The 10,357-nt window shown below is 59.7% G+C and overlaps 1 protein-coding gene across 1 annotated transcript in view; it reads right to left on the reverse strand.

Moving 5' to 3' along the window:
- Positions 1 to 10,021, reverse strand: part of COL8A2 (collagen type VIII alpha 2 chain) — a 29,484-nt gene extending 19,463 nt beyond the window's left edge. Inside the window, exon 1 of the mRNA XM_027719277.2 lies at positions 9,991 to 10,021. The gene's annotated coding sequence lies outside the window, so the exon portion shown is untranslated. The remainder of the gene's footprint in view (positions 1 to 9,990) is intronic.
- Positions 10,022 to 10,357: the final 336 nt, after the last annotated feature.

Genomic DNA, 10,357 nt, shown 5'->3' on the forward strand with positions numbered 1-10,357 from the left:
AGTCAATGGAAAGCTAATGCCATGAAAGGCCAGTGTCCCACGGCCTCGGGCCATCCCTGCCCGTGCCGGGCCAGCGCCGCGGCACCAGCACGGTGTGTGACTGGGCAGGAACGGGAGGTGAAGCTGTGAGGCCACTGCTCTCCCCCCGGATCTTCTCCATCAACCAGAGTTTGCCAAGAGGTCACTTTATGGCAGCCGATGTCCCCTCTGTGTGGTGCTGGCACACACCATGCCCCAGGGATGCTCCCTACACCCATCCCCTGCAGCAAACCACCCCCGGGCATGGCTGGCACGTGCTGCTCACTCCTGGACATCCCTCCTTGCTGGGGGACAGCCCAGGGGACATGTCCCATTGGGAGGCTGGTGGGAACAGGGACACATCCCAGCTGGCCAGGGCAGCACATCCTGGTGCTGCAGGAGTGGTGTGTGTGAGCCCAGCCCAGATGGGGTCAGGGAGCTGGGGGAGCCCCGCGGTGTCCTCTGTGGACAGGGAGCCCACACGTGCCATGGCAGGTTGGTGGGGCTGTTTCAGCACCACCTAGAGAGGTGTCCAACGCTTTGTTTATAAACCCACTGGCTCCTGCCCAGCTCCAGCCGCTCGCATGCAGGGAAAATGCCACGGGAGCCAAGACAAACAGAGCCAGCAGCATCCCTGCACACGGGAGGCAGCACCAAGCTGGCCAAGGATGCTCTGGTTGGACTGTCCAGCCCCGGTACCTGGCAGGATGGCCATGGCCTGGCACCACGGCCCCACGGCTGGGATCCCACAGCACAGACTGCCACGGCATCCACGCAGCCACCCTGGGTGCACCAGCGGTGCCAGGGCTGCGTGGAGCTGGTGGGGAGCTGCTGGCAGGACCTGTGGGCAGCCCCCACTGCAGGGACTGCTGCTCAGTGCCAGGGGTCTGCAGAGCCACTGTGGGACCCCTGACACCGCGGCTGCCCCTGCTTCCCATCCTGCTCCCCTGGCACTTCACCAGGACAGCCGGCCCTGCTGGCAGCCAGTGCTCTCCCCAGGGAAGCCCCTGTGCCCAAAGGCAGAGAGGGATGCAAACTCCCACAGCTCCCACCAAGCATGAGGATGAGGGTCCAGCCCTGTCCAAGGGGGCAAAAGGGCTGCCCCCACAGATGGGCTGCCCCAACACTGGCTCCAGCCCCCGGCAGCGCGGCAACAACTGGGTTATTGTCAGTGTGTGCCAGGGACACTACTGTGACAGGGAATTCAACAAACCGGTGCTTTCTGCTGGTCCCAGTCCAGGCTAATCCCACAAGATGCCCTGTCAGCACAGCCAGCAGGGAGAGACAGCAGCTCCTGGCCCCCCACCTGCCCCAGCACCATCCAGGGGCACAGCAGTGCCACGGCCCCAGCGCTCCCATCGGGCCCAAGGTGGGTGCAGACAAAGGCACCGTGAGCACCGGCCCCAGCTGCTCCAGGGACTCAGCTAATGGGGTCCATTTGTTGGGTAGTTCTTGGAATAACAAATTGTATCATCCAAAAAAGCAAAACCACAAAAGGGGATCGGTTTGCAGCCCGGCTCACAAAAGCCCCTTGTCTGGAGGCCCCCAGCACCCCCCAGTATCCCAGAGAAAACTCAATTTAACCAAAATAAGCAGCAGGCCCAGCCCTGCACCCTCACACTCCACATCAAACCATGGAGCAACACAGACCAACCCGATCCTGCGGCTGGCAAATGGCACCTGGCTGTGCCACAAGGTGCCAGAGAGCTGCCCACCACTCCTCTGGAGCTCCATCCAGACAAAGCTGAGTTGGCCAAAGCCCGGAGGGCTCTGGGCACGGTGCAGACCCGCAGTGCTGTTCCAAACCCATCTCCCAGTCCATCCCAGCCAGCAGCAGGGAAAGGGCAGCCCCAGCCTGGCGGGGCTTGTGCAGGAGCAGGAAAGAGCAAGCCAAGGATTTCTCTACAGCAGGATGAAAGATGAGGCTCAACACCTGCTAAACCCTCTAATCCCCCTCCTCACCCCTGCCAGCTCTCCAGCAGGCCGGAGCCCACCAGCCCGGTGGGAGGTGGAGGTTTGGAGCAAACAAGGTTCCCAGCACAGCAGGGAGTGACCCCAGCCCGTAGTGGGACCAGTCAGACAAATCCATCGGCTCCCTCTGGTTTCTAACTCCCATGAGAATGTCCCATGTCTGCTCTCAGGGCCAGAGCCCCCAAGGTCACCCAAGGTCACGAGCACCCATTTGCATCCTCAGAGGACACACTGGCTGAGATGCCCACCTGGGTCCTGTCCTGGGGGCTGCAGGAAGGGGAAAGGCTGAAGGGAGGGGAGTTAAACCCTTTCCTAGTGGGGCTGCCTGCAGAATCATGGGATTTTTGACCTATTCCTCCAGTTGGGATTGGACTCCAGAGAGCAAACCCTATCCTATGCCAAGAGCCCCCCAGCAGCAGCCCTGCAGGAGTCTTGCCTTTGAGAAGGTGCCCCTTCCATACCTCCAGCAATGGGTGGACAGAGGTTTGCTTCTCCCACTGCCCTGGTTGTCACACTTTCACGTGCAGGGCAGGAGCACCAGCTGCCAGCCCTGTCCTGGAGCACAGCTCTGGCCCCACAGCCCCGCTCAGGTACCCCCAGCCCCCAAACTCACTTCAGTTATTGGCAACCTGAGCAGTTCTGCTCAGGTTTTGGACCAGGTTCCACCCCTGGACCATCTGCCACCAGCCAGGAGACTCAAACAGATGATCTGTGACACCCCGTCCCACTCGTGCAGGACACCACGGCCCCGCAGCACCGGGGTGGGAACGGCGGCAGCCACGGCACTCACTGACCTTCGGGGACGGACATGCCCGAGCTCCCACATCCCTCGGGAGCGCAGGGTGGGAGGGAGCCCTGCACCCGGCTCTGCCCCAGACGGTCACTCCAGCACCTCCCCTTCTCCCAGATGCCCCCAGGAGGCAGCTCCGGACCAGGGGCGACCCCGCCGCCACGGCCCATCTGCCGCGGGTAACTCGCCGCCTGCCCGGCAGCGCTCTGGCTGCATTCCTGCCCTAAGTACCGCGGATTTGCTGTGCTTTATGAAAAACGAGAAGAATGTTTTAAATGAAATTAATTCTGACGAACCCAAGATTTCATAAAAGCGCTGCCTGGGCACGGTTTGGCACGGGCCTGCTCTTGTTCGCTCTAGTGCCTCCCCCGGGGGGAGGAAAATACCAGGCTTGGCATAAAATAATTACAGACTCCTTGTGCAGCTCGGTTTATGGCTGCTTGAGGAGCGCTGGGGTCTTGTCCTGGCCCATAGTTGGTGGTTGGCAGTGACATCACACATGGTCCTCAATAAAACTGTGATGGGAGAAGGTGTAATGGAAACGGGCATCGGCACCAACCGTGCCGGGCTGTCGGAGCGGTGCTGGACACCTGAGTGTCCTTTGCTGGGGCCACGTGGGATCATCTCACACTGCCCCATGAGCTGGCACTTGCTAGCACGGTGCAGTGCTGGCACAGACAAGGTCCATTCGTGGCACAGACGTGTCCGTGCCGGCGGTGGGAAGGAGCGAGCAGAGGTTTGGGAAGCGGGCACGGAGCCACTGGTGCTCGGCACAGCCCCACCAGCTTCCTTTGGACGCAGACAGGGGAACTGCTGCGGCCCTGCTCGGCTCTCCCTTTCATCTTGACTTTAAAAAGACACTAAATTAAAACCACAAAGGCACCCAAGCCCCGAAGCGACTCTGCTGTCCCGCCGGCCCCCGCGCCAGGGGATGCTCAGCAGGACGCGGCACTCGCGCAGCCGGAGCAGCAGGGCCCTGACCTCGTTATTTATGTAACACAAAGCTCTTTTCCTCTGCTCATGCACTGCCACGAGCCAGCTGCTGAGACCCCCCCTCAATGTGACCCTCAGGGGTCCGTGGGCCCATGGTGGTTGCTGAGCTCCAGACCCTCGTGCTGCTGTGACCAGGGGACAGCCCAGCTCCAGTTGTGGAACAGGCTCCCTCGGGATGTGGTGGAGTCAGTACCCCTGGAAGTGTTCAGAAAACAAGCAGACGTGGCATTTCATGGTACGGTTTAGTGGGTGTGAGGGTATTCGGTTGACTTGATGGTCTTGGAGGGCTTTTCCAACCTGTGTGCCCGGGCACGGCCCCGCACCAGCGGCCTGGTTTGGGGTCTGCTCTGGATGCCCTCCCTTCCCTCCGCAGGGCTGTGGGCTCTGCCCTCCCAGGTTATCAGCTCAGCCCTTCGGGGCCCAGAGCACCTGAAATTAAAGGCAAAGCAAAGACAGAGGTATCACCACTGCAATCCAACCCCGGGATCCCACCGGGATCTGCCTGTGGGTCGTGAGTGCCAGACTGGCAATATCAGGAAATATGAAGAAATAGCAATAAAAGTCAGCTTGTTCCTGTCCACTGGCTCATGGCACATGGAGCAGTGAGAAATACCTTTCTGCAGTCATTGACAATGCATGTTTGAGGCTGGAAATATGCTTTTCTGGCAAAAGCCCACATATTTAACCCCAGTGGGCACCAGCACCTCACCCCGTGGGTCCAGAGAGGGGAGGGCAGTGGGACTTCCCAGCCTGCCTGGGCACAGTGGCATGGGGGAAGCTGCTCCAGCCACTGACATGGATGTGAGGGTGATAAGTGGTGAGTGCTGAAATAAAAGCTACAATGAGAGCAAAGGACCTGCTGCAGCTCCACTCCATGCCAAGCCTCCCGCCGCCTTATCGGTGCTTCCCTGAAAACCATGGCTGTGTTGTCCTGACATTAAATATTCCTGTGGTGATCCGTATCTCCTCCATTTCACTCACAGCACCCGAACGCTCCAGCCCTGATGCACACCCTGGATTCACACTCTCGCCTCTGGACTGGAGCCAAGATCTCCAGAGGAAAAAATGCAGCCAGAGCTTCCAAGTTTTGTGGTGAAACCACATGATTTTGATGGGAAGCCATAAATCAGTCCCAGGCTTCTCTCAGCCTCCGGTAACTTCTTAAAACAAACCTGGGCTGAATTTTGGGTCTTGTAATGAAATCTGAAAGCAGGTGAATTGGCCGCGGGGTTCGAGCAGCACCACAAGCGAGTGCACGGAGTGGCCTCGGCAGCTCTGGACAGCCCTGACTTGTTCTCTGTGGGCCCAACTCTCCTGCAATTATAGGGCACAACCAAAGCATCTTCCACCTTTGTGGTGTCCGAGGGCAGAAGAGGCTCGAGTGCTGCCCAGTCCCTGTGGCAACACTGAGACCTTTCCAGCCCAGGGGCACAGACACGGCTCCAACAGCAGGGGAGGACAGGGAACATCCCGGCAATGAGACACCCACTGCCCTGCCCTGCCTGAACACGGGCATCAGGGAAAGGGGGAAATCCTCCTGTGGCTGCGGGAATGGGGGCAGCTCCCCGAGGTGGTCTGGCCTCAAGGTCTTGGGTTTCAGCACAAAACAAAGCGAAGGCTCTTATTTGGCTAATGTGCCTCCGAAGAAAAGCTCTATCCTTGTTTGCTCCCACTGCTGCATTGTCTGTGGATAAAGACAGGGATAGATCTCATCTGATACAGCAATATCATCTCGCCCATCTGGACAGGGCTCTTTACAAGACCCTGCTTTAGAATTTAGATCCCTGGGAACTTGGAAGGCAGCAGTGAAACAAAACCCTCCGCCAGAACAATAAAGAGGCTTTCGGCGACGGCCAGAGCTCTGTGGGGCAGGCACAGGAGCACTGTGAGGTCCCAGGGGTCCAGCATCGCTGGGCTGCTTGGGTGTGCAGCAGGTTTGCAGAAATCTGCTGGTTTGGGGCAATTCTCAGGGCCCATCCTGCCCAGGGAAAGCAGAGCTTGGGCTGGGAGCACTGCAAGAAATAGAGACTCAGGTTTTTGGTGCAAAATAGCCAAGGTGGGCAAGGCCTTGCATCGACCGCTGCATCCACAGCACGTGGACATCGAGGTCATTGTCCTCCTCTCTAACTGCTCCCTGCCAAGACCTGTCCTGGACAGAAGTGCCTGGAAGAGCCTCTGAGGACAAACATCTCCAGATGGGCCAGCGGGACAGGCTCAGCCCCAGGGAAAGTCGCAGAGACCAGACCCGGCTACTCTGCAGATTTTGGCTGCAGTTGCTCCTGTGATCTGGAGCTTCGCTCCATGAACTCGGCTGACACCAGGTCCAGGGGCCACCGGCTGAGGGGACAGCAGACACCTTCACAATGCCACCTTTGGCTCCTTTGTAATCCCACCTCATTCGTGGTAGCACCCACCTCCAGCCTGCAGCCCCCAGCCCAGGTCAGGAGTGCTGCAGGGAGGCAGCAGCCGGTGGGAGCTGCAGAGTCCCTGGTGGGATGCTCCTGTGAGGACCCAGGGGTAAAGGGCACGAGGTGGATTTGGTGAAGGGTCTGGCTCCTGCAGTTCATTGGGAGCAGCCCAGTGATGCCCAGAGGTGAGCCAGGCTTTGGGGAGCAGAGTCTCCCATCCCACCAGCCCCACCAGGCCCTGTGCAGATGTTTCCCGGAGCGCTGCCATCCCTCCAGCCCTTCCCGGCCAGGATGGATCCCATCGCTTTGAAGTTCGCAGCCGATGTGCAGGGTTATGCAGCCAGAGCAGACAGCCCTGGGGAAGAGCCAGGCAGCCAGGGATGTGACTCAGGAGCAGCTCCGGTGACAAGGGGAAAAGGAAAAGCGGTTTATTATGTCTGTGCCGGCGTCCAAGTCGCCAACGCAAGGAAGCAACGTGCAGCTGAGCCCTGGGCAGGAGGGAGAGCTGGGGAGTCAACAGTGTGGGGCATCACCCCACCTCACCAGCCACCCTGAGCATCCCAATCCCACCAGACTGCTGCAGGACACAGCCAGGTTCCAGCAGCACCAGCCCAGCCTCCCAAATGTCCAGTGCAGGGAACCCCTGAGTGCAAAGGAGGAAGCGGCCATGAGTCAACGCCCCCCACCACCTTTGTTAAGGCAGTTAATTGCCCTCTCTAATTAGCCAGTAATGGAGGATGTAGGGGAGTGGGGAGGCTCAGAGCCCAGGACCTGCCCAATAGAGCCAATGGCCTGCACCCTCTCCCACCGGAAAAGGGCTGGGAGTGAGAAACTGGGGGAAAACAAATCCAGTTTGGTGTCTTTTTATCCCTCCCCTTCCTGCGCTATGAGATTTTATTGTCACAGACATTTTGTTCAGTGCAGGGGAATGGAAACTCTGCTCCTTCCTGGGCTGCAGACAAGTTGAAATAGGAGAGAATGACAGAGGGGTGTGTGGGGATGGGACAGGACCAGCCCCCACGCCCTCCCCGCCGGGTTAATGCCTTTTACAGGTGCCATTGCCCAAACGCCCTTGTTCTGCTGTTGCCCCAGCATGAGGAGTCTGGCTGCTCTCCGGCCATGGGGCAGCCATGGAGGCGGTTTTGTCCCTCATATCACAGATCCCGAGGGCAGACAGACATTAAAACCAGGTGGTTTCATCTCCACCTTCCCGGGAGAGGCTGTGCCCCCCGCCAGCAGCCGAGAGCTCAGATGCACCACACGGCGCCGGCATCCCGTGATGGATCAGCACGGAAAACAACACCCTGCTAATCTGCCTCCCCAGCAGCCATAAAACTGTCTTCCCAGTTCCTTCGGAGAGGATTTACAGCGGCCCAAAGCATCCTGAGCGGCTGGAGGAGGGAAGAGCCCCCCGTGGGCTCCGGCCCCACACCTGGGACACATCATGACATTGGGGTGATGCCCCCACACCTCTTGGCCCCCAGCCATTCAGCTTGATTCACCCCAAACCAACACTCCCCAATGGGGACACAGCCCCCCAGAGCAGGTCAGTGTCCCCAGGGTCATGCCTGAACTCTGGAGCCCCTTGCCAAGGTCCCATCACGCCATGAAAAGGCCCAGGAGAGGCCTGTCCCCTTGCTGGGCTGTTCCTGTCCCTCATGCTGAAGGCAAACAGGGCAGGCTCTGCCCTCACAGGGACAGCTGGTCTGGAGCTTTGGTCACAGCCTTGGTGACCATCACTCGAGGGGCAGTGCCATGGGCTCAGGGAAGGGCTGCTGCTCCCCAACCCCGGGGCTTGCTGGGCATGTAACCCACGGGGTTCGAGCCCTGGTGGGGCCGAGCTTGGGAGCTGCCCGACAACCCACAACCCCTGGGCACAGCCTGTGCTGGGCCCCTCTGGCCCTGAGAAACATTCCAATGCTGGGCAGGGGCAACGGGAGTGCTGCCCCCACGTTCCCCCCGCTCTGTATCCAAGTGGGAAACCAAAAACCCGACGCAAGGCGAGCTGTGCTGAGCCCCTGCCAAGAGCCACGGACAGAAATATCCTTGATTTCACCAAGGTGTGAATAACTTTTGACACTTCTAGGGCTTATTGCCTTAAAAAAATCCCCCCGCAGTCCCCATTCACACTCTGCAGGACTGTGTTTCATATGAATGGAATATATGAATCACTGTAAAGAATTTAAATGCTTCCCTGTACAAAGAAAGGCTCCCTCCCCGCCTCTGTGGCCGGGCTCCGCACAGCCTAAAACAAAGGCATGGCAGGAGACGGGACAAATCCCCATCCCCAACCCGCTGCCTCCGTGGCCAAGGGCAGCCCAGCCTCTGGGTTCGGCCCAGCACAGTGGGGCAGAGCCCAGCACCCTCCACCACCCACTTCAACCCACAACCAGCTCCTCAGCCACGGCGCTCGCGGTTTCCGAAATCCCGATGAATTCCTGACAGCTCCCAGGTTCTCCGCGTGCCGTTCGCATCTCGGCTCTGCTCCCACTCCTAAACCCCAGTTTTCACACTGGAACAGGCAAAGAAAATCTCTTTACTGCCATTCCTCTGCCCAGACTCGCTGGGACAATCCGCCTCCCCACTGCTGGGGGACCGAGTCAGCTGGGCTGATGGAAACCAGGCGATCCTTCCTGCAAGAATCTCTCCCAGTTTTTTAGCAGTTTGGGTTTTGCTGCTTCTTTTCCCCTTGGGCAACAGGGCGAGGAGGAAAAATGTAACTGGAAGCCTGGTGCAGCCTCGTTGCGTTTCCAGCTGTGATGTTTCCCCTGGCATCGCTGCCTCGGCTCCACACACGCGGCCGTGTCCACAGCCCCGGCGGCGTGAGGGAAGCCAAGACGGGGCTCCAGGAGCCCTGGTTACGTTGGTCCCTCAAAGAGCAGGGGCAGGACAGCCCTTGGAGCCCTCATTCACCACCACGGCACTGCCCCTGCCCCAGGGACTCACGGCCACCAGCCCCACTGCCAGCTCCGTGTCCTAAATTCGTAGGATCCGGCTCTGAAAGGAGCCGCTTTGTTCCCCAGTGTCCCTCGCAGATGGATCAAAACTGCATTTTTACAGAAGCAATAAAAATCCCAGGAATTCACCGGCCTTATGATTTATTAAACATGTTCCTTATAGCAAAGCTGCCCATAGATGAGAAATATCTCCGGTAGGTTATTGCCTGGCCTGAGGCTACTGTACAGGGGGGATCTTTCCTGGCTTATTGGGAATGTTCAAAGCTGGGGAACCTGGTAGCTCAGGAGCCAACTAACAGCAACATTCTTTAAAAAAAGCTAAATAAAATAAGCACCTTGTATTTCCCAAGGTGTTTGTGGAAGGCCACTTCCCGGGAATGGTGCCGGGACCCGTTGGGTGCAGATGTTGGCAGCTGCAGGAGGGGACAAGCTCCGGGAAGGGCCGGGGCAGTGAGTGCCAGCAACGGCTGTCCCAAAGGTCACGGCACTTTCCCCAAAACACTTTTGCTCTCACAAACATATTTCCTAACAGCAGAAAAGGCTGGCCTTTGGGAGACCACAGAGGCTCCGGGGAGGATTCCCTGAGAAAGGGACCCGACTGAGGTGGGTCAAAGGAGGGAGAAAGGATGAGAAAAGGAAAAGTAGAGGAAAGCGGGCTCAGACCTGTCCGGGAAGGGATGACTGGAGCGTCCTGGGGTGTTACTCGGGGGAAAGGCACCAGAACCGCGAGACTCGTGACTGGGAAATCCACGGGATCAACTTGCGCCCGAGCGCGGGGAGACCCGCGAGACACGCAGGGGAGCGAGAGCGGCGGAGCCCAGAGCCCATCCCGGCGGAGCGGAGCGGACCTTACCTTACCCTCGGCGCGGCGGAGCGGAGCGGCGGGCACGGGCGGCCGCGGGCGGGAGCGGCGGGACGGGCCGGGCCGGGCCGGGCACCCCGCGGGGCGGAGCGGGGCGGGCGGGAGGGCGGAGCGGGGCCGGGGGCGCGGGGGGTGCGGGGGATGCGAAGCGGGGCCGGGGCTGCGGGGAGATGCGGAGTGGGACGGGGGGATGCGGAGAGGGGGGATGCAAAGCGGGACGGGGGGATGCGCAGCGGGGGAATACGAAGTGGGGCGGGGGTGCGGTGCGGGACCGCGCCAGGCTGGCTTCTGTGATTGCTCTCTTTTCCGTCTTTTCCCTCTTTTTTCCTCTCTCCCGCCGGCGGTCCCAGCCCGGCCG

The sequence above is a fragment of the Pipra filicauda genome, unplaced genomic scaffold, assembly GCF_003945595.2.
Source record: "Pipra filicauda isolate LSUMZ 115617 unplaced genomic scaffold, ASM394559v2 scaffold232_size1229904_pilon, whole genome shotgun sequence".
In the NCBI taxonomy this organism is placed as follows: Eukaryota; Metazoa; Chordata; class Aves; order Passeriformes; family Pipridae; genus Pipra; species Pipra filicauda.